The sequence below is a fragment of the Panthera pardus genome, unplaced genomic scaffold (assembly GCF_024362965.1).
Source record: "Panthera pardus isolate Hobbes unplaced genomic scaffold, ASM2436296v1 HiC_scaffold_2, whole genome shotgun sequence".
NCBI classification, from domain to species: Eukaryota; Metazoa; Chordata; class Mammalia; order Carnivora; family Felidae; genus Panthera; species Panthera pardus.
This window is the reverse complement of record NW_026526765.1, coordinates 80,621,982-80,648,273: the sequence shown is the minus strand read 5'-3', so window position 1 is coordinate 80,648,273 and position 26,292 is coordinate 80,621,982. Positions and strand designations below refer to the sequence as shown.

The 26,292-nt window shown below is 39.3% G+C and overlaps 1 long non-coding RNA gene across 1 annotated transcript in view; it reads left to right on the top strand.

Moving 5' to 3' along the window:
* Nucleotides 1–288: 288 nt before the first annotated feature.
* The window catches only part of LOC109254716 (uncharacterized), a 64,637-nt gene continuing 38,633 nt past the window's right edge, over nucleotides 289–26,292 (top strand). The window contains exon 1 of the long non-coding RNA XR_008423797.1: nucleotides 289–398. This is a non-coding gene — a long non-coding RNA (uncharacterized LOC109254716). The remainder of the gene's footprint in view (nucleotides 399–26,292) is intronic.

The following is a 26,292-nucleotide window of genomic DNA, read 5'->3' as shown; positions in this document are numbered from 1 at the left end:
CTGGAGAAAACAGATAAAGACTTAGCGAAAGGATAGTCATTCTGTTAAGTATAGAGGGAAGAAAACAATAAGAAATATTATTTTTTGATTGGTTGCTACTCATGTAAGTAGATTAATATTCTGAGTGTCATCTGTGTGAGGAAAGAATTGTTGGGACCCAGAAAGAAAATGGTGGTTTCTTCTATTTCTAAAAGGCATTTGTGTCTTAAGCAGAAATATGGATAGAAAATGGGTAACAAATAAGAATTTTGAACATAATTAATCATAATAAATTATAAATTCAATTTCAGCTCTGTGTACGTAGTCCAAGAGATTTAACTTCAAGAAAAAATTATGTTCAAGTCAGGAGAAAATAGCTGATTGAGAAACATTGACGATAAATTCCCAATACTACTAAGGTGAGAGCATTCTTCATTTTTGTTCTAATTGTGTATAATATTGAAATAAGGAATATTTCTGGAAGCTCTGCTTAGCTGTTTCAGATGGGCTATTTTTATGAAAAATAGTCTTTATTACAGATAATCATTCGTATGAGATCATAGATATGAAATGCGTTGCACTGTGCCTGCCATAGGTGTTGCTCAGCTGTTGTTTTTCCTTATTGGAACTCTAGCTGTTCAGACTTGTTCCGTGATCCAGCCTCCATTTAGGTGCTATTACCTGAACTGTAATCACTTCAGAGGGAATAATAACTTCTGGGGTATTGTTGTTTCTTTCATTAACCAAAATCTATACAATTAAAGTAGATGTGATAACCCATGCTAAATTCATATTTTCTTCAAAAAAAATAAGATATCAGTTCACCAGGCTTTGTCATTTGTTAACTATCATGGTCTAAGTCTAATCCTTTTCATGCTGATAAGAAGAAAAAAAAAGGTGCTTTTTACCAGCTGAATGAAATTACAGTAAGATAGCCAGAAAAATGATTTATGTTCTGATCCCAAGAGAGTAATCAATTTACACTCTGAAGCATGAAATCTGATTGCCCTTTTCTCTAATGTAAAACACCATGTACTACAATTTATTGGCCATAAAACTACTCATCCATAGTCAAAGCATTTTGCTCCATGATTTCTCTATGCAATCTTCAAAGAAAGGATTGATATGAAATTAATCAACTATTGACTCCATATAGAGAATCCCTGCCTACCTTTTTAAACTCTGCTTGGAAAAGAGACCTCCATAAATTATTATTGGAATTCTGCAGTTCATGTCGTAATTTATTTCCTTCCAATGCCTACTAATTTTTTAGGCCTCCAGAATCATGAATTTGTCTTTCCACATATCTTGTTTTCTTCCCTGGGTTATAAAGTTAGACAACTTTCCCCGATTTTCAAGCTTATTACTGCAATTACCCTTTCTTCCAATGTCATTTTCATTCAGAAAAGAATGATTTCATTTACATTACTTTAAAGATAGTAGATTTCTAAATAATTCCAAATTCTCTCCCTACTAATCTACTTTACATTCAAATGTCTCGTTGATGCTTATGTTACAAGAATTAGACTAAAATTTTACTGAACATAAGATTTTCAAACAGTTTGAATAAAAGTGTTTCGATCTTATAGAAATAAATATTTGTGTAAACATGTCCAAAATTTTCATAATCTGAATAGAGCTATGTTTCATTATCAATCTCACATCTTGTCTGTGGTTTCTCTTATTCAAAAACTGGTATACGTAAAAATAGAAAGCTTAAATTTTTATTTTCAAAATGTTTTGAATCTTGAAGATTCACCTTCTCTTTCCAAGAAGTTTAATGTCACTGAGATTATTTTAAATACCACTTTCAGCTTTATGTGAAAGTCATTTTTACATTTGCCTTTAAATTTTTTTTTCTACTTAGAAGTGGGACATAACACCTATTGTCTCTGAGTCTGCAATACTGACAACTGGAAAAAAAAAAACAGTAACAATTTCAAGAGCAAAAAGTTTTAGTCACAATCTGAGAGGAAAAAAAATATTTAGTTTAAGGTTAAGTGATTCTTTTATTTTTTTCATTTTGAGGGGAAGAAGGGGCAGAGAGAGAGGGAAAATGAATCCCAAGCAGGCCCAGCACAGAGCCTCAATGTGGAGAGGAGGGTGGGGTGGGGGGCTCCATCTCATGACCCTGAGATCATGACCTGACCCTAAAGCAAGTTGGATGCTTAACCCCTAACAGACTGAGCCACCCAGGCGCTTCTACAAAGAAATTATTCTAATAGCATAACTTTTCTTCTCAAGTACCAGGAGAATATAATAACTTTTAACATAACTATGGCTTTTCCTTGAGTATGTTCCATCTAGAGCAAAAGTCTTGCTAAATCATCAGCTCTCACCTCTATTTACAAGGGTCTGTCTTTGATTACAAGAAAACCAAATTTAGTAGTGCTCTGTACTCCAAGCACATGTTTCTTATAAGAGGAACTGTCAGTTATAATCAATTCAAAATAGGTGTTAGAGGGTTACCAAGAACAACAATTTGAAGCTTCTAATATATTGGGTGTGTAAAACTGAAACAAGATAGGTTTAGTCAAATAAGAATGGCAGACTTTTCCTGGAATTTGAAAGAGGCTGTTTAATACTGTTTCTGGTGTTCTGGTAACCAATATTAAAAGTCAGGAAATTTGTGAGTTTTATAATTTTTTAAAATTATGTTAATTTTGAAGAATTTTGTAATTTTTCCAGGGCAAGTTAAATTATTGAATCACCCAGTTCCTTGCTACACAAAGTATGGTCCATGAACCACACTGACATTGGTCTGGGGTCATGTTGGAAATACTGAATGTCAGACCTGATGCGGAATATTCATTTTCAATGAGATCCCCAGGTGTTGCAGAAGCATATAAAGGTGTAAGAAACACTGAACTAGTTAACATTGCTTCTTGGAAGGGCCAAAGCCTCATCATGACAGTTTGTGGGTCTGTATGCAGATGTAGACTGCTGTGCTGGAAATGGATCACAGGTGCACTCAAGCCCTCAGCCCTCAGAGCAGGTGGGTGGAGGCTGACTCAGCCAGAACCCCCAGAGCAGTCGCTACAGTTGCAGGTGGTCTTATCCATTAACCCCAGTGTGCCATATCCACATCATCATTTTCTATGTGGGCTGCTACATGAAAAAAGGTAGCAATGCACTGCTCTGATGAATTACATTTAATGGTATATTTTGATGGGAAGGATTAAAGAGAGAAGGTAAATAGAAAGGGGAAATCAAAGCTCTCGAATGCAGACAAATCAAAAGTGAGGAAGTCAGAATAAGCTTGGATATTTGCTTCAGTTCCCCAACTCCTTGCAAAGTTACATAAGTAGAGTTTATACAACAACCAAGCAATGTTGGAAGAATAGTTCCTGGCTGGCAAGGTTTCTTTTTCTTAGTTTTTGCTTTAATATAAACCAGCGTAGCCTAAAACATGCACAGAATTGTTTAGCAGTAAGCCCTTGGCAATGGCAACAGAAGAATCACTGAATAATAATGGAACATAGACCAAACTAGGAAAAAAAAAAAAAACATTTCTCTTATCCACATTTGTTGAAGCATTTGTCCAGTGCTTTGAAGAGAGTGGCTTAGAAGCTGATATAAGAAGCCAAATCTATAGCAATTGTTATTGTTATGCATGGGCTTTTATTTAGTTAATTTTTCACTTAATATTTTAATTCTTATTACTTAATATGGGTCTGTCTTTCTCAAAGAACATTTTTTAAAGGTCAAAATTAAAGAATCCCACTGTCTTAGCTTCTCTCTTGTAGCACTGCAATGGCTTCAAATTGGTTTCTCTTGCTAGTTTCCCTCTTTCAAACCTATTATTCACATAATTATCTGAGAGACCCCTTGAGAATACAAATCCTTTTATGTCACTTTTTTGCTTATACTGCTCCAATGGCATTCAGAGCAAATTCCTTCATTTGTCATTCACATTCCCTTAGGACTTCTTGAGTCAACTTCCTTTGCTATTCCAGACCCAACTGCATTGCAACTATATCATACAGCTGTAGTTTCCCAAACATGCAGTGCTTTATAACGTCTCTGTCTGCACCTGCTATTTCTCCTGCTATCATGCTCTTTTCCTTCCTTGTTGACTTGGCAACACCTTTCTCATTCCTGAAGCTTCAGCTCCAGTGTCAGCTCCTGTAGAAAGTCCTCTCTTCCCCCCTTCTAGTAATGTATTCCCAGGGAACCCCATGTTGTCTCTATCATGGAATTTCTCACTGAGTATTGTCATCGGGACCAGATTCATGGATGCAGTACCAGTACAGTTGCATAGAGCTCTGCTCTGAAGGGCCCCACACTTTATTTAATATTCTGCTGTCACCATCTTGAAATTCTTAATTTTATCTTTGAATTTGGGTTTTGCAAATCAAGTCACCTGGGACAGCAGAGCATGCACTTGAGCAGAGGAGATATTTTCAGTAATGGTGTCAGCCATTTTTGACTGCCCCCTTCACATAAAACAGTTGCAATGCCCCAAGATCACAGAATTCCAGTAGACCCACAATGCATGAGATTTCCAGAAGATTGAAAACAAGTACAAGATAAGCATGTTACATCTACTGCTAAGTAGGAAGCAACATTTACAACCCCAAAGAACATGCTCTCTATTCCAACTGGAGCTTGCTTGGAACACAAGAAGAAGACAGTAATGTTCTTAAAGAACAGTAATGTTCTAAAAATGAGCAACGAACCCTAACATCCTTTCCTATTCTTATTATTTCCCCATGTTAGCCAAACCCTTACATGGAAAATTATAACACACAAAAAAGGGAAAGATAGAGTAATCATAGTCACTTTAATTCTAGTTCTTCCTTATTCATTAGTAGCCTATAGGTGGCAAGTGGTGGTAGAATGCATGGATATCAAGAAGTGAAATGAAAATAGTTGAGTTAGTTTTGTGCAACGTTTCTACTGTCCCGGTAAAAACAAGATACTACAATTATGTAATTTCAGTGATTCTGCCTGTGAGTCAAATGCTTTCATATTTGGATTTTTTGAAGCTGGTACTGCACCATATAAAGATGGATAACAAAATTTATGCTAACAATTTAAATTTCTAATTTTCCTTTACTTAGAATGATATTAAACATCACATTAAAAAATAGTATGCCAAATCAAGAGAGCTTGTGGAAGAAAAAAAGTTTAAAATTTTTGCACTGCTAATGGTACTTTTTTTCCTGATTTTTTTTAACAAGAGGCTCCACATTTTCATTTTGCAATAGACTGCATATTTGTGGTTCACTCCAGTTATAATTTGTTTTACTTCTCTGTATACCATATTAGATTAGGAGTTTCTTAAAGGTAGGGACTTTGTTTTTTATCTCTGTATCCCTACTGTTCCCATATAGCAGGCTCGCAAAAGATAAATGTCACATGGCAATTGCAGCTGACTTCCATATTTCCAGAAAAGGGAGACAAAAGAAGCAGTTCTCTCTCCAGATTGTGTCCTTAACAAAGTATATTTGCCTTGAATGTGCCAATATGGAGTAAGGAGAATAAAACCAATTCTCCAATCAATTGGTACTGGTTTTAAATACCTGCTAGGTCTGTAGTAGGCTTTGTGGGAAATTCACAGGGATTATATCTTGGAGTGATTTGTGAGATATGACTGCTTACTCACAGAAACACGGGATAAAAGGTAAAGATGGTTCATGCTCACAGGAGACATGTGCATTGAGACATAACAGGGGCTGGAAGAGTTGTGACAGATACCAAACTGGAGGTTTATCTAGATAGCAAAAGCAAAATTCCTGCATGAACAACCCCAATGGCTCAAGGTGAGGTAGGAAGGTCCTAAGGCCAGGAGGTGGCCTAGGTCCCCAGATTCCTATCAAATAGGTCTTATCTGGAGAATTTATGTGCATGGACCTAGGCCCTGCTCATTAGTGAAGTAGGAATCAGAAGCAGAACTCCAGGCCCCAGGAAAGGAGCCCAGTCCTAGAGGGCATTAGCATAAAAGAAGTTTCCAAAAAAAGCCCGCAGCAAGGATGAGAGCAGGAGGCTGACCCACAACCAAGGCCAAGGGTGAGTGGGTACAAACAAGCAGTGACACCAATCTGCTCAATCACTTGGTCGGGGAGTGACACAGACCCCATGGGCATCAGTGAGTCCAGATAAGAATATGACCTACACAGCCAAAGAAATTATTTCAGAGGAATGAGAGGAAGATACACAAAACTTGGGAAATTTGTAAGTTTTTGTCACAAGACAAATACTTGTGAAAAAAAATAGAACTAAATTTAGCCTGACATACAAGAGACAAATAATGGAGCTCATATTTTAAGTAATATGAGGAGTCATAGTGGGTTGGAGAAATGTGAAAAGGATTCCTGGACAAAATGGCATAAGACCTGGATGTTCAAGAAGGAGATACTTTGTGTCATAATAATGAGCCTACAGAATACTGCAGATGGGAATGGGCTCCATAAGAAGTCTGTGCCTGGGAATGTGGTGTGTAGGCAGAACGATGTGATAGAATAATGCCCCCCAAAATATGTCCATGTCCTACTCCCCAGAACCTGTGCATGTTACCTTATATAGCAAAAGGAATTGCAGATGAGAGCAAATTACTGAGGTGTGGAGCACATCCTGGATTATCCTGGTGGGCCCATTATAATCCCAGTGGCCCTTGCAAAAAAAGATGCAGGAAGGGTCAGAATCAGTAGAAGAGGTGACATGACAATGGAAGCGGGGACTGCAGTGACGTCGTCTGCGGATGGAGGAAGCCACCCTGAGGCAAGGAATATGAGCAACCATGAAAACGGGAAAAGGCAAGGAAACAGATTTCCTCCTCAGAGCCTCCCTGCGGAAACCTCCCTATCAACATCTTGACTTAAGCCCAGTCAGAAAGATTTTGGACTTCTGACCTCTAAAAGTGTGAGAGTTAAAATTATTATTTGAGGCCACTAGGTGTGTGGTGGTTTGTTGCAGCGGCAGTAGGAAACCTGTAAAGGCACTAGGAAGCATGGTCTAAGCTGCAAAGCTATTTGTGGCCACTGTGGATGTGTCAGTAAAAACCAGATGTAGCCAAGCAAATGATAGAACTCGATGCATGACGCTGTCTTCTTCTGTGCTCCACATGCATCACAGTGGGGTGCCTCAAAAATAAGCTTTGGAGAGTGGAGGCCCAAAGCAGCCCACCACACTGTGTTGAGAGCCCTCAGATGCCAAGATAAAGGTGCTGGCAAGTTTTGGATGAGGCCTCTCTTCCTGGCTTGGAGATAGCTGCCTTGTCACTGTATCCTCACAAGACAGCTCTCTTATCATTATGTCCTCACCTTCCCGCTATGTGTGCACATGAAGAGAGAGATCTCTGAGATCTCTTCCACTTCTTATATGGAACCAGTCCTATTGGATCAGGGTACCACTCTTATGATATCATTGAACTTAAATTACCTCCTTAAAGAACTATTTCCAAATACAGTCACATTAGGAGTTAAGGCTTCAACATATGAATTTGGAGAGGACTCAATTGAGTCCAAACCAGATGATGACAATTAGGAATGCACCATCTTTTAACTTTAGGGTCTGTGACCTCATATTTATCATGTTATGAAGACTATATCAGGAAGCATTATGAAAGTACTTCCAGAACACCTTTTAATTTTCATGCATTTTCAAGATTTTCCTAATGTCACAATCTGCCCAGAAATTTGCCCATCTGCCCAAAGAAAGAGAAGGAAACCAGGTTGCACACTGTCATCTTTTCCTCATTCACCTATGTGAAATGCTAATTACAGAAAGTACAATGAATTTAATATTATCTTTTTGCAAAAAAAAAAAAAACAAAAACAAAAACAAAAACAAAAACAAAAACAAAAACAAAAACATGTAGCTGGGTGCCTGCTGTCAGGATATAATTATACAAAGTGGATTTGGTCTCAAGCAAGACACGAAGGTTACCATCCCAGCCACATAAAGTGCCTAGGAAGCTCCTCTAATTACCACCAACTAGAGATTTAGTCTTCTATCTCTTTCAGATAAACGTCAGCAGCAGCAGCAGCAGCGACATCCTGCACCTTCCAACATCACACTTCTTCATTAGTCTGCTCTGACTCACCCTCCTCACTGTCTCCCACCCAATAAACCTTCCATTGAGTGATTTATCTTTCCATGTACTGGGTGGCACTTAAACCACTGCCTTCTTTCTTCTTTCTCTAATTCCTACCAGATAATTATTCAGTGTCTCTGTCATGCAAGGATATTCATATATGCTGTTTTATTCAGGCCTCATTATGATTCTGCTAAGTAGACATCATCCCTCCATAAGTGGGTAAAGTGAGTATCAAAGCAGTTATGTGGTTTGGCACCAGTATTGAATCATCACAGTGGGCATCCAGAGGGAAGAGGAAGGAAAACAGGAAAGAGGGATGGGGGAAGGAGAAAGAGGAGAAATCTTCAGGAGTGGGGGATAGGAGTAGTAAAGTCAGATGATCCTCACATCTGCCATCCCTCAGGATCAACATGGCCTTTCATATGCCCCAGAGGCTCTATACCCAGAGACTAATTTAATGGGAATTTATTGTAATAGGAACTTGTATAACCTGCTTGATTAGAATTGGTTGAACTTGCTGTCCAGACAGCAAAACTGTAGTATAATTCCATAAATAAGCTCTGGCTCCTATGCCTAATGAGAGCTTACAGTCACCCCGAAGGAAAACATCATCTATCTCTGCTGTTGATTTCCTTTCATCCCAAATGCATGAGAAGATACTTTTTAAGCCTTTTTTTTTTCATAGACTTCTCTCCATCCAAGTTGGAATAGGGCCCCAAATCTGTCCACTGACTGGCTGGTTCCCTGCACCTAGCCTCTACTATGACCAGGACCAAGAAGGACAGTCACATTCCTCCCATCTAAGCACTGCAGGAAACAAAATTTATGAGGTTGAAGAAAAGGGGGATCGGGTGGTTACAGTCCCAATATGCCTTCAGGCTGACTGCATTCACTGCTGTCTCCAGTGCTGAAATCAGTGCAAGTGTATGATTTCCAGTCTGTATACTCAAGGTTTAAGCAGTATCTGTTTCTGTAACTCAGATGAAATATAAATTCAAGCATACATCTAACCACATTATTGGGAAATTCATCTGAGGTAATATTGGAACTCCTTGTTGAGGTCTGATAAGAACCTGGAAGTCTTACAATATGTCCAGGGAACATCTCTGTCCTCCATCTGCCTTTCTGGCTCTCCATTCTTCAATCCGTCATGGACACCACTGACATTGCCTAAGCCCACAGTAGTCCCCTGAAGTCTGATAACTTTAAGTCAGGTAACATGGGAGGAACATAAATGTTCTGCAGAGGCTGCAAACCCCTTCCTTAGGTGCCTCACAATCATTTCTTTGATATATTGCCACCCATACAGAGTTGGGTGTGGGTATATCTACTCCCCACAAACCTCTCTCCCTTTCTCAACACAGGGAAATATTTTTGCCTCCCCTTTTCCTTCTTTCCTTTCCCTCATAGAGCTTACCCATTTCCTTCATTTCCCCTTCCTCTCTACCCCAAACATCGTGCATTAGTGCTTTATTGGGCTTGGGTTTAAAAACAAACAAAAAATAAGAAAACAAAAACAAAAGAAAAAAAATCTCAAAGGCCACTGACTTCAGACTGCAAATATGAAGTACTTGATATTTCTTCTGGATGTAGTGACTAAATTTGACCTTGGGCAAGTGAGTATACATGCAGTAATTTAACTAGGTTGTGTGGCTATAACCGAAGCATATGTCCAAGAAGAAAAGGTGTGATATGCCTAATGGGTCAGGGTGCAATGCATTGGTCCCACCAACCTTTGTTCCTTTCAGTTTTATTCTCTTTTTCTAGATACCTGCCATATATATGGTCTAAAAAGGAAAGATCTCTCATATACACATTGTACTCCTGATCAGACTTTGAACCATGGGTAGGCAACTAACTCAAGATTAGCCAGTCACTCACATGGCCTCAAGCAAGAGCTCTCCCCTATAAGGGAAGAAATGATGATTGACCAAGCATGGATCCTCTGCGTTACCAAGTGTGAGTTTAGAGACAGAAGAAAATCATTGATAATTGGAAGATCAGCAGAAGCAGAGATGAAAGGTAAAGTGACAGCAATGGGAAAAAAAAAAAAAAGAAAACAAAGGAAGAACAGTAGATTTCTGGAGCTGACCTAGTGACAGGACACCTGGTGGCTAGGGCTGGGTTGTCACCTAAAATATCTTCCAGTTCCTATTTTTTTGAAAGGCCTGGCTATATATTGTTCCTGTTTTCCTTCTTTCTCTGAGAATCTTTTCCACACAATCTAATCTAATTTTCTGAACAAACCTGAGCCACTCTCTGGTCCTGGTGACCTAAAAGAGGCTCACTCACATTTATTTGAAAAGAGCCTTCTAAGGTTTAAGATTAGATCATTTAAAGAACAGTCAACTATGACTCACAGATTAATAAACATTTCAAAGGGTAGCAAATAACAGACTTTTATTCTGAAGTTTGAAGATTAAGCAGTCCCAGATAAATAGCCACCAATGAAAACATCTTAAACTACTAACCCTCTCTGTCTGCTCCTCTTCCTCTAGATTTTGGTCTGTGTTCCTTCTGCTTTTCTTTTTGTGTACTCACTTCCCGTCTCCCCTGCTACCATTTATCTTGGATTATGGTAGCATAATTATCTTGATTCTCCCTTGATTTCTCTCTGTTTCTTCTCTTTCCTTGGTCTCTCCCTTCTGTGTGAATGTCTCTCTTCCATTCCCCTTCAATATCTTATTCCCTTACTCATCTTTTTCCCCCTTTTTCCTTATCTGGTTGCCTCTCCTCCCATCCTCCTTTTATTACTTTCCTTACTACCATATGTTAAAGACCACAAGATAGAAAAGAAATATATTCATTAGAATTTATTGTGCTTATCACATCTCATGTTCTATTTTCTTTATTTAATAGCAGGTGACGTTTATTAAACAAAAGGGAATACCTAAACAATCTGCTTTGCATGTGTCCCTCAGTTGATTGTTTTCTCCAATATTCTGTGGCCTTGGCAGAAAATAAAGGCTGTCCAAACCCAGGACTCTGCATAGAAGGTTACCAAGGAGACAATAGATTCTCTGGTCACTTTCTAGTTGTAAAAAAATGTTTTTAAATCTGCCTGGTGTTTAAGCTGAAAAGAAAAAAAAGTATATAATCAATTATTTACTAAATTAGATTATTAATCCAAAATGTACACAGCTGTTATTGCAGTGAAAATAGTGATTTTAGTTTCATTGCATAGAAGTTATCACTCTTGGTGGTGCTCTGGAGCTGCTGTTAATTTTTTCTACTAGATTAGTTTTTTAATGTTCCCACGTTGCACATATCCTTTGTGAGTCTGAAAGTCAAGTTTCAAAATACGTCTCACGCTTCATAGACCAAGTCCAAAGCCCTTATCACTATTCTCACCCTTTTGTCAAATGATTAAAATCCCTGTTGACATTTAGTGTCAACAGAGAAAGTTATCCAGCATTTGGTGAGCATTACCCTGCCAATTACTCCTGTTTGTATCCAAGAGCATAGTCACCTGCCACCTAGTGTCTTAATAAAAAAACTGCAGTAATGATCCACTTAGACAAGGTCTTTTGGGCTGCCTCTGAAATCCTCTTTGAACTTAGCTTCAAGCTCTTCTTGATGGCAGGCAGTTTTCTCGATAAAATACTACTGATCTGTCTTCTCCATTTTGAACAGCAGAATTCCACCTGTCACAGTCGGGTAGGGTCCCTCTGGTCTATATGGAAGAATATCCAAAGGAATGGTCTGACTCAGAACCTTACAGGAGAGCAAAGTATGGTTGAGAATTGCTGAAGCGTACCATGGAATAAAAAGCATATAAAGTGTATACAGCTGTCAGTATACAGTATACAGTATACAAATGTCATACTGTTAACAATAGTTCTATGTAGCAATTGAAATGACATTTTAATTTAATATTTCACAAATGTTTAAGTGTCTACTATGAGCTGGGCACCATGCCAGGCACTGGGAATGAGGCAGTGAGTGTTAGAGAGAGGCCCTACTGTCATAAAGCTTGTGTTCTATGGAGCAAGAAGGATAACAAACAAGATTAACACTCATCACGATATATATTATCAAGGAAATAAACAGCATCATGAAATAAGCTTATTGGAGAAGATGGCTTTGTTAAAGGTAGTCAGGGAAGGCATTTCTGAGAAAGTGGCACTGAATGAGACTCAAATACTGAGAATATACCAGGTCTAAAAGTAGCTGGGGAAGGTCATTCGAGTGATCAGCAAGCATAAAGGCCTGGGAGAAGAAAGAGGTCTGGTGTGTCTGAGGGCCAGACTGAAGGACAATGCAGTTGCAATGTAATGAATGAGGTTAAGTTGTGTTTGATTCTAAACATTGCTGACTGGGGGCATAAAAAGAATAAAATTTTTCTATGAGATTTAAATTTTGAAATCAATGCATAATGGATCATATATTTATTGGGACTCTTTAAATGAAACCAAATTAAGAGGAAAAAAGTTTTATTGTGGGAGAGGGAGAGGAATTTAGTAGTTTTCATAATCAGAAAGGACACAGGTGTATCTGGGGATTCTGGAACTACAGACTCTGTTACTGGCTCCTGTTTGTCTGCTTATCTTTGAATGTTGAATTCAGTCTCTCTTACCACTAGGACCGTGGATGCTGGTAGCTCTGACCTGACATACAGCATCCTGATCTAGAACTTTTTACCTCCTACCTCAGTCTGAAAAGCCCAAGAAAGGACCCTGATTGCCCTTTATGCTCACTCCTACAACCAATTGTTGTAGCAAGGGAAGTGAGGAACTATGACCCACCTAGCTGGCATCATGTGCCCATCCTTATGGTCATGTCAGTTACTACAAATGGAGGGGAAATATGTGGTAGCACAGATACGGCCCCTGGGATATCAGTGTCACTCTACTGTATCTATCAGAGATGAGAAAAAAAGGTACACTAAATTGGATTAAGGCTAACATGCCAGTAAGATGTTTCTTTAGGTTAAAAAGAAACAGGAAAAACAAACTATTGAAGGGCATTAATACTATCCAAAGAAAAAATATGTCTTCTGAAGGAGACTTGGTCAGCCATTAAAATACAAAAAGAGGAAAGTCAATGAGATGAGCCTTGGTGATTCTCACTAAGTGCTTTGTGAGGGAGAGGAAGTCTTAGACAGTGGTTCCCATGGTAAGGTATATTGTTGAGCTAGCCAGTATCTCTGAGCTGGCCCCTCTTGGGCCCATCCCATTTTAATTTGACATTATCAAATTTCTGATATTAATTTAAAGTAGGTCCTCAATGAGGAACTTAAGAACCTTTAGCATAGCCAGGGATAGTTTTAGTTATTTACGAAAGAGATTTTTTTTTCTTCTTTCATGATTCACGTTCTGTTCATGTGCTTCTATGTCCTACACCAGTTCACTTGAGATTTTTCTTCCTTGCAATATTGTCAACAGGAAAATCTAAGTCTCTGTGTCACTTCTCACTGTTAGTTCACATAAAATTTCCCATCTCTTTTGCTAAGAAAACTTCTCTCTAAAGGGTTTTACAAAATGCTCTCCTGCTCATCACTTGTTATAGGAAAATAGCTTCTTCAATTTGTAGGATACCACAGCTCAGCTCTGTGTGTGTGTGTGTATATCCCTCTGGATCTTAGCTGCCTTATCTTCAGCATGACCAGCATTCCAATTTTTGAAGAAGGTTTTATATTCTATTGCTTTTGACATAAAAATTAACATTAGCTCTGCTGAAGACAGATTCAATGTTGTACAAAATTAGGAATGACAATAAAAATCAAATGAAAATAGTAAATACCATCTAGATTGTATAGAGTTTCTGACTTGTTCCCCCATTTATTTACTCACTGACTCAACTAATGTTTTTTGAACACTTACATTGTGCTATGCACTGTGGATACAAGGGTGAATAAGGCAGACAGAATTCCAGTTCTGGGATCCCAATATTATATGGACTCCATCATGTCTGGAATAAGATGACAATTAACCCTAGGTCTTGGTCTTCAAAATCCTTTAGAAATTTGGAACTGGAAAAAATAAACATGTGCAGATAATGTTCATGCTAGGCACTATATGGCAATTGTTAAACAGTGTGACAGAGGTGTATTGAGGATGGAATGATTCATTGTGATTGGAAATTTGTGGGGAAAAGATATCAAGTTCATAGTAATGGAACTGACCTTTGTAGGACTTGAATGTGTTGAATATTTGAAGAAGGAAAAAATTTCTAAGTATGTAAAAGGAGTGGAGAAGAATGCTAAAGGGTCCCTTGAAAGAATATGGACTCATTTTTTAGGACTGAATCACTAAGTGTATTTGGATGGCTGTAGGACAAGGAATGGGGATTGATGGGAAATTAGGCTAAAAGTAATAGAAGGCAGATTGTAGGCTACTCAATTTCCATGCATGGGGTTTAGATTTTATTCTGTAGCAATGGCAATCCATCAAAGATGTGTGATAAAGGGCACCTGGGTGGCTTAGTCAGTCAAGTGTTGGACTTCGGTTCAGGTCATGATCTCACAGCTCATGAGTTCGAGCCCCTGCATTGGGCACTGTGCTGACAGCTCAGAGCCTGGAGCCTGCTTCAGATTGTGTCTCCCTCTCTCTCTGCCCTTTCCCCACTTGTGCTCTGTCTTTCTCAAAAATCGATAAACATAAAAATTTTTTTAAAAGATGTGTGACCAAAAAAAAAAAAGTATCTTTGTCAGCAGCTCATAGGTTGGGCTCAGTAAGCAAAAGGCAAAGAAGGCTAGAGAAAAAGTATCCCTTAGCTGCTGCCTTGCTGCCTGTCCAAGTAAAAGAAGGTGAAAACTTATGTTGGTGCCTGTGGAACCAGAAGATGGGTTTAAGAGGCCTAGGAGACAGAGAACTGACAACACTTCTGTGATGGGCAGAGGGCATGAAAAAGGCAGGAGGCACTGAGGTTGACTTCAAGCTCTCTCACTATTGAGGGGGTCAGGTGATGGTGATACCACACATTGAGACAAAACAATGAAGAGAAAGGTAAATTCATGTTTCCAATACACTGAGTATGGAATTCCAGGAAAACATTCAGGTGGACCTTTGAACTAAAAATGGGATATGATCACCCTCAATCCTGCAGCACATGCATGTGAGAGAGAGAGAGACAGAAGAACCATGGGCTCAGTTGTGATCATGTGACATTCAGCATCACATACTACTCATATTGCAAGACATCTCTCGTTTATCAAGTTAAAATTTATTAGAAATGTTTGCTCATCTTGCGGAAAACTCACAGAACAAGTTACTCGCAATCCAAGGTTTTGCTGTATATGTATACATATACATACACACACACACACACACACACACACACAGACTCAAACACACATACCTAATAAACCATAAGTATCACACCAATACTCATAAAGCAGTGAGTCTCAATACTGGCAACACATTTGAATAACCTTGGAGCTTTTAAAACCACCACCACCCAGGGCCCAGGCATCAGTATGATCCTAATAGGCAGCTGACACGGACTGCCACTGTCTCTATGTGAGCAGTGCAGAGAAGGAAAATGAGCTTTGGAAGAATGTAAACCTGAATTTGAATCCTACTCCACTATATACTGGCTTCATCATTTTTGGAAAATTATTTGACTTCTCTGGGGTTCAGTTTTTCCATATGTACAGTAAGAATAACACCTACTTTTTGAGTTACTGGAGATAAGATGCCTCCATGAGTGCCTGGTGTCCGTTGCAGTAAATGTTCATGGAATGGCTGAGAGCCAGGATGAGGGCTAAGACAGAGGGAGGACCTGGAGGAAGAAGAGAAGCCAGAGCTGAGAAGAGAGGCAGGAGACAGCCCTACAAAGCCAAGTTAGGCCTGCCTTAACCTTATAAAGCTTTGTGTTTCTCATATTTTTCTTGAAATCCAGCTAAAAGCAAAAGGTTGGCTTAGAGAGAATGAGAAATTTTACCCTGAGGAAGGTCTACAATGTGAGAAAACTGAATACTCCCAATCACCCTTCTTTATTTTCTTTGACCAAGGGAAGGTATATACCACCTGTGCACAACCTGAAATCTAGCTCTTGGGGTCTGATGCTTACTCTAGAACATTATACTACCTAGTGTTCTTCAAGTTGTAGTCTCCAGATCAACAGCAGCAGTATCCCATGGAGATTTATTAGATATGCAAAACCTGGGGCACCTGGGTGGCTCAGCTGGTTAATTGTTGGACTTCCGGTTTCAGCTCAGGTCATGATCTCACAGGTTTGTGAGTTTGAGCCCTGTGTCCTATTTTGCCCTGGCAGTGTGGAAGCTGTTTGGGATTCTCTTTTCTTCCCTCTCTCTCTCTGCTTCCCTCTCTCTCTTCCCCTGCTCATGCTTTCTCTGTCTCTCTCAAAATAAATAAATAAACTTAAAAAAAATTAAAAATGCAAAGCCTTGGGGCCCCTCCCCAGATCTACTGAATCTGACTTTGGGGATGGGGCCCAGCAACTTGTTTTATAAGGTTCTCAGGTGGTTCTGATGCAACCTAAAATCTGAGAAGCACTGTATTAAAGTACTATAGCAGGTGCCCTCAGCAACAAAAATGGTTAGCAATAAGTAAGACCACAGCACTTTTCATTCCATTCACTATTGGGTCATGTTAAATCAACTCCTAATTCTAATCTCCTGGCTTAATAAATTTACTAAATGAGGAGATATCCAAATAACTGAATTCTCCCTCAGAAAGAAATACAAAATTATCCTTTAGACTTTACTTGCTTAAGCTCTCAGACAACACTTAAAATTACATTTTTACATATCAGTACTGGTATATCTGCCTGTATCTGAATGTGTGTTGTTTCATATGAGCAAATGTGTATTTATCCATTTGTTCACTTTGCAAAGATTTCCTTTCACATTTGCTTTTCCAGATGTCTCAGGTTATTCTGCCATGCTTCCCAATTAAGTATGTTCTTCACGTCAGGCTTGTGGTCACTGATGAACCTAATTTCTGGCCACGATGCTCTTCACAGCACAAGAAGAGACCACTAGTGTAGGATGTAAAAGCTTAGATTCTGGAGTTAGCTGGGCATAGGCTTAATGCCATCCCCATGTATAATATTACGCTAGCTTGTATTTGGGAGTAAATGACAATCTCTGAAATCCTTATTTCCTATTTACTGAAAAACACCTGTGCTTGCCTCATAGACTTTTTGAGGAACATGTAAAATACTTTAAAAATACTACCTTCTGGTATTATGACTTCTAGAAGTACTTTGCTTTTAATTATGGTGTGAAATACTTGCAGATATTTGAAGTAGGATGAATGGAATCAACCTTTTTGCAGGTTTTGTAACAAAGCATTCAAAGCAATGCTTTCAAACCTGAACATGTGGGCTCCTGGGTGGCTCTGTCGGTTGAGCGTCTGACTTTGGCTCAGGTCATGATCTCATGGTCTTTGAGTTCGAGCCCCGCATCGGGCTCTGTGCTGAGAACTCAGAGCCTGGAGCCTGCTTTGGATTCTGTGCCTCCCTCTCTCTCTGCCCCTCCCTCACTCATTCTCTCTCTCTGTCAAAAATAAATAAACATTTTTTAAAAAGTTAAAAAAAAAACCCTGAACATGTATAGAAATCACCCAAGGACCTTGTTAGAATTCGGAGACTGATCCAGTATGTCTGAGGCAGGGTCTGACATTTGGCATTTCCAACAAGCTCCCAGGGAATACTAATGAAATGTGTCCCAGTTTAAAGCACTGAGCTTACATCCTGGAACATGATAAATAGTTAGTAAACATTAGCTCTTGGTATTGTGACTTCCAGAAGCCTCTTTGCTTTGATTAACAGTTTGAAATACTTTCAGAATTTTGGAGTACATGGACATATACCGGAATCTATATTCATCAAAACCAGGAGATGATTACATGATCTGTTTTTAATTGTTTTGTGTAGGGGAGTATTTTTTCCTCTTTTTAATGAGCTGCTTCTGTCTCCCCTGCACTCACTCAGATACTTTTCTTCATGTGCTTTCACTTCCCTTCTATGTGGAATGCCCTCCCTTGTCTTTCTTACCCAAATTGTAACCTGACCTCAAGGTCCAGCTCTTTCAGAAGAAATGTAGCTCTCAGAATATGCATACTTTACCATGCAACACTGCATCGTGTGACTCTGAAATGATAATACCACATTTTAAGTAAAACTTCCAGCACTAATATACTTGACAATCAATGTTTATGACACTGGTTCCATTGCTTAGAAAAGTTTTGGAATTTGTTCTTTAGAATTGCCTCTGCATTAGTCACAATGCATTAGGCTATGTTGCGTGACCTAAATATTCCAAAATCTCATTAGCTTAATGTTACAAAAGCTTATTTTTCACTCATCATATTCCAGTGTAAGTCAGGGAGCTTTCATGCAGACTCTGCTCCAAATAGTGATCCAGGGATTAAGGCCCTTTCCATTGTGTGAATCTGCCATCTTGGAATGCTTGGTTATGGGCTAAGAAGAGCATGGACAACTGTCCAGGAGATCTGTGATCAGGACTGGAAGGGGCTTCCATATGTCACTGGCCAAAATCCAATCAAGTGACCCCAAGCTAACTTTGAGGATCTAGCAAATTTATATGCCTAGTTAGAGGAAATAGTATTGGTGGAGTGACTCCACACGGAGTCATGGAGCAGGATGTGAGGAAGATCAGTTGCCCTGTGTTAGAAAGCTTTTCAGTCAGTGTCTGAGGCAAAGTTGTATGCGATCATTAGTTATAAGTATGTAGAGATGCTAATTCCTTCAGTTCCCAGGGTGGCTGCACAGAGATTATGGCAGCTAAGAGGACCAACCCCCACCCCGCCAGGTTACCCACACTGGTCATAAACAGCCATGTCCATTTTATGCCAGTGTGCCATTCAAATACCATTTTGTGGTATGAAAAACAAAGAGAAGTAATACTATATGCTCATATCTAGTTATTGACCAAAAGTCATATCATCTGATTTGGCCACTATTCTTGGCTCTTCTCCCAAAACAAATTTTCCTCCAAAATAGCATCCTATTTACAGAAACTCAAACTAGAGTGCTATATAATCTAGAGGTAATTGTAAAAGAAGTTCCAAAAATATTCTAATTGGTGGCATTTCCAGGATAAATGTTAAAAGTCATTGGGGGCTACTGTGAAAGGGATAGCCTTCATTTTTATGTTTGCAATAGTGTGCTTGTTAAAATAGAAGTATCACTCTTTTCGCTTGGCATATGCTCCCTAGGTTCATCCACATTGTCTCAAAGGCCACAATGTCATCCTTTTTTGTGGCTGCATAATATTCCTGTGTGTTTATTCATGCACACATCTTGAATCACTATGTTGTACACCTGAAACTAATGTAACATTATGTATAAAGTGTACTCAAATAAATACAAAAAAAAATAAAAATAGCAATATTATCATATTATGCATGTTATCTCTATCCAGCCTGGAATAATTATCTTTTTTTCCCTCATCCTCCTGTTCTTTGTCTTCCTCTTTCTCTTTCCCCTTTTTCTTCCTTATTTCAAGTATTTTAAAGGCTATGTATTTTCCCCTTTGTGTCATACACACACACACACACACACACGTGCGCGCGCACACACACACACACACACACACACACACACAGTAGCTTGCTGGCCAGTCTACTGATATGTGCCCCCCAAAAAAGTTACTAGATGTTTAATTTACTCTGTAGACATGTTGATTAAAAAAAATAGATTTAAGCTGATGTAGGAAATCTTTCAAAGTGCAGTATTTTAAGAATTTTCCTCCCAGAGATAAATATTTAATATCAGAATCATTTATTTGGAAGGATTTCACTCCTCTCTAGTAATCACAGCCATATGGGGGTGCCTGGGTGGCTCAGTCGGTTGAGCATCTGACTTAGTCTCGGGTCATGATCTCGTGGGTCATGGGTTTGAGCTGGCATTAGGCTCTGTGCTGACAGCTCAGAGACTGGAGCCTGCTTCAGATGCTGTGTCTCTCTCTCCCTTTGCCCCTCACCTTCTCATGTTCTGTCTCTCTCTTACTCTCTCTCAAGAGTAAATAAACATTAAAAAATTTTTTTTATTATAATCACAGCCATATGTTAATATTAGCCACTCCCTTTTGTACATTATCTTCCTTTCTGAATTGTTTCATGCATGTAAGAATTCCAGAAATATATATATATATATATATATATATATATATATATATATATATATCTACCACTGACCTTGTATTATTAAACATTACAGATCCTATTGAAACCTTGGGTCCTTATTGGAATGCCATCATCTCTCCCTTTACAGGAGGAGCTATGAGCCTAAATTTGATATTTATTAAGATGCCTATATTGTTTCTTAGTTCCTATGAACAGATACAGAAACAATTTACTAATATTTTGCAGGTTTGAAAATTTTATAAATAACATATGGTTCATATATTTGACAATTGCTTTGCTTTCTTTTTATTATTTGCCTAACATTGTGCTTCCGAGGTGTGTGCTATCATTTGCAGCTCTAATCCATTTGTTTTAACTGCTATATGGCATTCAGTACCATGAGAAAATGTATTCATTTATCCTCCTGTGTTAGTGTACTTCTGGTTGTTTCCACACTTTTGCTTTTACAAGGAGAGCTTCATAAAGTTCTTGGAAATGTCTCCTTGGGCACTTGTTCTAAATCATTTCCAGGACAAATGCATAGAAATGGGATTGGTGGCTTTATAAGGTCATGCTTTTAACTTTATAGGGTTATGCCAGTTGTCCTCCATGGGTTCTTGGCTGGTTTTCATCCACACTGAGAATAAAGGAGAGTCCCTACTGGGTTCTTCAGTTGGTATCATAACACTCAAGCTGATTGTTGTAAAATATGATTATTTTATTCTCATTATTCCTTTTTTAAAAAAATTGTTTTATTGGGGTATAAGTGACATGTAACATTATATTGGTGTTAGATGTACAACATAATGATTTGTATATATTGATAAATGATTACCAAACTAAGGCTAGTTAACATCTATCCATGTGTCACACCATACTGCTTTCACTGTTAGTTTTATATTAAATCTTGATATGTGGTACAGTGACTCTCTCATCTGATTCTTCTCTTTCAGGTTGTCTAGCTATTTTTAGTCCTTTTTTTTTTGCATGAATTTTAGAGTCAGCCTGTCAAGTTCAACAAAGAGCCCAGTTGAGGTTGTAATTTGAATTGCATTAGTAGAGATTAATTTGAAGAGGTCTGACAGCTTTACATTATTGAGTCTTCCTATCCTTGAACATGGTTTCATCTTTCTCTTTAAGTATTCTTGAATGTCTTTCAATGAAATTTTATACTTTTTTTCATAAATGCACATCTTTTGTTAGTTTTAATAGTAGGCACCTTATATTTTTTTATTACTACTGTACATTTTCTGTTTAAATCCTCACAGTGCTGTGAGTTAGATATTTTCATGATTATTTCACAACTAAGAAAACCAAGGCTCAAAAAGGTTCACCATATGTCTTTAGTAGTAGAGATGGAATATAAAATAAGTGCTGTCCGACCCCAAGTCCAGTGCTCTTAACATCCGCTTTGTGATGTTTCTTGTGCTGGGTGTCTGTGATGACAGCTTTTTTTTTTTAAGGAGATAATGTAAGGATGTTTACAGGCACAAAGTAGGAATAAAATGAGAATAATCATTAATCTCTCCGGGGGAAACTTGAAAAGCAGTGCTTTTCAAACTTTAATGTCTATACAAATGATCTGGAGCTCCTGTTAGAATGTCCATCTCAATCGGTCGGTCTAGAGTAGAGTCTGAGATTCTGTTTTTCCAACCAACTCTTTTATTTAGGGATTCACAAAGGTCTTTCAAAGAAAGGTTTTACATTTTTCATAACCAGACATCCTTAAATTTAATGCTAGCTACCTTATATTTTGATTATTACTGCTCACGTTATCTACCTTTCTGTATTAATCCTCACAGTGCTCGGAGTTAGAGATTTTATCACCAAAGAAGCTAGGTTTGGAAAGGTTAAGTAACTCACCAAATTCCTTGATAGTAAATGGTAGGTAAGACCAGGACGGCTAGTCCAAGGAACTCACTTTGAGAACCACTGCCCTATATAGTCGCCTCTGTCAAGGGACTCTTTAATGAACAATTATTAAAGGTGAGAACTCCACCAGATGGCAGCAGAAGCTCATCATTTTATCTTGAGTGATTTTTCACTTCCCTCTGGATGAAGTATCTGACATTGGCAGAGGCCCACCTTCTCAGACTGTTTCAGGGAAATGAATCGGGTTCCCTTGTCTCCTGAGGCTCTGTTATGTACAACCTGCTGTAGCGGTGCAGCATTGACAATGAGTTTTCACCAAGAGCATCCAGCTGGGACAGGGTATCATGCCCGCAAGCTTCTTCCAAAAAGCTTATTTCAAGAGGCTTGTAAATGAGAATGAAAAACTGTTTTCCATCAGTTGCTTTTTCATCACCGTGTGTTCAGTTTGGGCACTTAACCAAGAATAGGAGGCATGGTTTGAAATGTCTGGCAGGATATGAGAGGAGGAAATGATTCATTCTCTGTGGGGGAAGGGGAAACTGTTCAGGCAGATAAATCTGAATCTGAGTCCAAAGATTCTGGGAAAATCCAAACAGTATGCCCGTGGACCATTAGCCTCATGTCAGACTATTAGCCACAGGCCCAGCTTGTGCCAATGGGCCTCAGGCCATCCCTCTTACTCAGTTCTTTTTTTTTTTTTTCTTCTGAACCTGAAAAAAAAAAAAAAAAGAAAAAAAAAAAATATATATATGTTTTAACCATGAAAAGGAAACGATCAGCTCCTAATGTTCCACCCTGAGCTTGTGAGGTGAAAATACCTCACCCTCATTAAGAAGGATCACAGGCTTGGCTTTTGATTTTTAGTTCAAAAAAAAAAAAAAAAAAAAAACAAAACCCAACTCACAAGCATAAGCCTGTGCACTGGGGAGGCCCCAGCAGTGGCCTTCAGCGTACTTGGAGCAGGCTGAAGCAACCAATGTCATCCATAGTCCTTCAGAAGTTCCCACCTCTTCATCTCTCCTTATTCTGCAATAACCGTCTCTCCTATTGATGTAGACAGCACTCATCTTACAGTGAACGCTACACAGATTGCCTCACCAGTGGGGCAAATGGGCATCGTGGAAAATGAAACAAACAGGAAAGGGTAGTGTGAGGCTGTGCTAGGTGATCCTCGAACTGATGGACCCTGCATTATTCAGGATGCCAGGCAGGTAGGGCAGGGAGCCTGGGAGGGCTGGCCGAAGGACTGTGGTCATGAGGAGACAACCAGATTATCAGTGGCCCTATTATTTAAAGGTTGCTGCTTCCAGAATTTACTGGGAAAGAGAGGGACAGAGAACAGGGTCCATGCCACTGAGGCCATGCCACTTCCCCAGAGTCACATAGCTATGAAGTATGGAGCTGGGTGACAAACCCAAGACTGAGGTCGAAGCTTTCAGACACTGGACTACAATACTCAATAGATGTTTGCTGAATTCATGTATTTATGAGAGAAGTTACACTTTTCAAAAAGCAAACAAGCAAAAATATAAAAGAAAGCACCAAAAATAAGAAACCAACCATCTACAGCTATGTTAGTGGCAAAGAAAGTAAAAAAAGTCTTTGGCAGTTGGCTCTGGACCCCAGGGGCCCCATGGCTCTTTCCTCTGGGTCTGAGGATTCTGGTTCTGTTGCCACGGGAGTGGTACCAAATTGATGGAGCTTTTAGCCTCACTTCCCTGCCACAGCCTTGACCACTCGTTCTTTATGGCTCTCTGCCTTCTTCCTTTGATGCATCAAGGCCATAGCCTGAATCATAGGCTAATACACTGGGATTAGTTGCTACTGTGAATCATTTCATAAAACAAAGACACCTTTTACAAAGGGTAAAAATTCTTCCAAGTTAATTCACCACTGCTTCTCAGCTATTGTTCACAGACTCCCCTGAGGATATGGTGAAAGCTGCAGACCCTCCACCCTATAAAAAAGTACATGTGTGCAGACACACACACACACACACACACACACACACGAGGGCACAGAATTTCAGGGAGGTTCATGTATCCCTGAATTCTGTCCAGAAACCCCAAGCCAGGAACCCTTACCCTAGATGGCCATTATTTGGGTTTATTTAAGTTGAGACACACAGAATCCCATTGGTGTCATTTAGTAAGAGATAAGCTTAAGTAGAAAGGGATAGAACCTGGAAGTTACTCATCTTAAATTTGTAGCTTTTGCATCTTCAGGCAGACAAATAATAGTGCTTTTAAAACTCTGGAAAAAGTATTTTAATAGGAAAAATGTAAAGGTACTGTAATAGTTTTTTAAACAGTTACATCTGGAAGACAAGGAGGGCAAAGGATTTGGAGAACATTTCAACACAGTAGGACAAGGACCTGGGCTCTGCCCCATGCAGGACAGGGCTCTGCTCCTTGTACAACACAGGGCTCTATCAGGTGTTAGCTACTGGGTGTGTGGAGTTGGCGTTCCTTGCCTGGAATGGTAAGACAGCACAGAGGACACTTCAGTTCCATCACACAGTCCTACGAGGTCCACTGCAGGGCCTACTTTCAGAAAGGGGAGCACATTCCCAAGCCAGAGGTCAAAGTTGAGCATTTTAGGATGCTAGAACCAGCTTTTGAGGAAATCTGAGGTGTGTGCTTTGTTGGGGCTTACAGACGGTATAAAACAGCTTTGCAGTCAGATGGGCCAGAGTGACCAACTGTCCCAGTTGCCTGGTCCTCTCCTGAAAGTCTTTCATCTCAGGAAACCCCTCAGTTCTGGGAAGACTGAGACAGTTGTTCCCTTTACTGGAGTCTCAGATAATGACCCTGGGCAAGATGCTTAATCTCCCTGAGCCTCAGTTTGCACATCTGCAAAATAAGGCTAATACCCTACGTTGGAGAGGTTCATGGAACAATTCAGGTAAATGCCCAGTATTTGGCAGGTAGGTAATAAGCAGAATGGCAGCCTTTTACCACTGCTGCTATTGCTGCCTGGAAGGCCAGGCTTTCAGGGTGCCTCAGGGCTACTCAGATGCATGCACTTCCCTCTTCCATGTCCTCTAGGGTCTGCAGGGCAAGGTATGAGGCCCCAGATCTGTCAGGAGTCAGGAAGACTGTACAAGATGAAAATGTGACAGAGGCAAAGCATCTTCAACCCCCTTTGCAAGTCATTTTCTGTTCTTCCTGCCCATTCTTCCTCTTCACACTCCCCACAGGCATCTCAAACTCCCTGGGTTCCACCTCAAAATCTGACCTCAGGTAAGGAATTGCTAATAGTCATTGTACTTTAAATGATTTAAAAGGAACTCCAGAAAGTGTTGGAATTTAAATCTCTTGTCTCATAAAATAGAAAACATAATAAAAAATAAAAAAGGCTCTGTTCTCCTCTTAAAGGGAGTTCATACACCAGAGTGTCTGACACTTTTATGGCTATATTAGGCTAGATTCAACTGCCCATACGAGAAAACACAAGATTAGTTTAAGCAAGATGGAAGTTGTTCCTTTCTCACATAAAAGGTCTGGTGAGGCAGTTTCATAGCCCATCATGGGCCAAGGCATCTTCATGTTGTCCCTCCCTCTACCCAAGTGCTGGCTTCCAATCTGAAGGTTGCTTCCTAGATCCAGAAGGCAGTTGAAGCACCAATCATTATTGATCACTTAAGGGCATAAGAAATAGGAAAGGTAAAAGGGCAGAAGAAATACCTGCTGACCAAGTCCATTCCAAGTAAACGGTCTTCCAAAAAGTCCCAGGCAACACTTATAGTAGCATCTCATTGGTCAGAGCTTAATCACATGGTCACTATTAGTTACAAAAGATATTGGGAAATAGCCACTCCTTTGGGTAGATTGCATCTTCACAAAAAGTAAGGTTCAGATACTAAGGAAGAAAAGGAAAATGCACCTACAGAAAAGGCAGCAAATGGGGAGACTGCACTGGTAAAAGCTTCTGTCCTTGTTTTCCCTGGTGGCTGGTTGATCAGAATCACCATAGCTTCAAGCCCCTCTGTTCCCCAGTTCTGGTGACCAGACCAAATTTAGGCACCCCTCGGTGACCAATAAAAGAAAGAATGAAGGGAATTATACTAATATTGGAGGGGATTACATTTAGTTGCTAGTTACTAGGTCAGATTTCCAAGGGATGTTCTGTCTGAGGATTTTAAAAACCACAGTATACTTTTCGCTGATCTGTGGGTTTAAGGATTGTTACATTCCCTTAGGATTCTATTTATAACTTTCTGGTTGTTCCTCAATTGGGTTATGAAATTAAATTCTGAAAGCAGCCAGAAACTCTTATGAACAAAGGCTATTTCTTTTCTACCATTTATTGATCATGCCTCACATCCAAAATGTGTAATGGCCA